The following is a 1,819-nucleotide window of genomic DNA, read 5'->3' on the forward strand; positions in this document are numbered from 1 at the left end:
CTAGTCAAGTTACATATAAAGTTCATTTAGTTCAGAGCTACGGCCTAGAAGATATGAGCAAAACAAGTTAAATATGGCATTGATGCTAAATGCATCCAAACATCAAGCAAACACCTCAAAACTAGGATGCAACATGATAATATGAAACTACATGCAAAATCAAGCAAGTTTCATATAGAGCACACTCAAAACGGAGCAACGGTTCAACACATACACTATACAAGTTTAAAGGACAAGCTGTCCAAAACAACAACTAGGCATATAGCAAGCATCAAAACAATATGCTACAACACCTCAACATAAGAAAAAAAGGCATGGGAATGAAGTAAAGGTAAAGCATGACAAAACATGAACACTGAGCTATCTCCAGAAATCACTAGAACATGCTCAAAAGGACATGGCAAGAATGCAAATTATAACAATTTCAGGCTTAGCAGAAAATAACATCAGGTTGCAATGTTTAGATCTATCAAACAACATGTTACAGAAATTTATAATGGCAAACAAAGGCATGGCATGAATCTACTAATTATATATAACAAAAGTCCCTTAGTGACCATGAGCCAAAAGGGCACAGAAAATATTATGGCACCCATGTAAACATAGCAAGTGATATGACAGATTCAGACATAGCAGGAACAACAATAAGTAGGCATGTTGGTGAGCTTGTACCACTCAGCACAGAGCAATACATGGCATGGCAAGGTGAAAAATAGTAAGAATACATGTTTATGAATCTAAGCATGGCAAGAGCAAATTCATAGGGTGCATGGATCACTAGCAAAACACATGGCAAAACTGAACTTAAAGTTAATCAGGCTGACAGCAACATTATTTAGCAAGTTGAGAGCAAGATTACAACAGGTTACAGTAGGCTATAAATGCAACCAGGGGCATTAATGGATATAGCATGACATGTAACAAAACATCCTTAGTGAACATCTCCAGATTATGCATAGAATGACTTATAGCAGCAGGTTTACATAGCATTATAATATAACAGAATCAACCTAGCAAAACAGTAACAACAAGTACCCTACTTCACAAGCTCGATGCACTCACTACAAAAATCACAAAAATACATGGATGGCACCACTGTGAAGATGGAATGACATAGTTCAAAACACATGTAGGGCTCAAGCTCATAAGATGCACACATCAAATGCAACAAAAATGACAAATCATCAAGTTATAACAGTTTCAGCAGATTAACATCATATAGCACTCTTGCAACGATGATTCAGGCATCAAGATGGACTCAAACAAACATGGCACAATGGAATGAAATGAAGAGCATCTCATGGTGAACATTTTGATATAACATGCGCATGAAACGGAGCAATATGCAGACAGTTATGGCAGGTCAAACATGGCATGAAAATATCACAACTCTTGGGACTTAGAGAAAAATCAACCTCCGAAAGTCAACGGGATGGAGCGGTTCCGGGACAGAGAGATCCGGGGCGGGGGCGACGCGTTTGGATGGGGGCGCTGGTGGATCTCGTCCACTCTGTAGTAGATCAGGCTCCGGCGAGCTCCGACGAGGGCACGGAAGCTGAGGCAGCAGCTGACGACTCCGGCGACAAGCAGGGAGGTCGGGGAGGTCCGGCGGACGGCGGGATCTCTCAGATCCGGACGAAGGCGGGCCGGTCCTAGCCGGAGGCGAGGAAGAGGCGGCGGGGCGGCGAGCTTCTCCGGCGAGCGCCGGAGGCTAGCAGCGGAAGGAGAGGCGGCGGCTCGGGGTCGACACGGGCGGCGCCGGTCGGTAGGCGGCGGGGCGGAGAGCCGCGGCTCCGGGCAGGCGCGGGCAGAGCGGGGG

Source organism: Triticum dicoccoides, chromosome 1B (genome assembly GCF_002162155.2).
Source record: "Triticum dicoccoides isolate Atlit2015 ecotype Zavitan chromosome 1B, WEW_v2.0, whole genome shotgun sequence".
NCBI lineage: Eukaryota > Viridiplantae > Streptophyta > Magnoliopsida > Poales > Poaceae > Triticum > Triticum dicoccoides.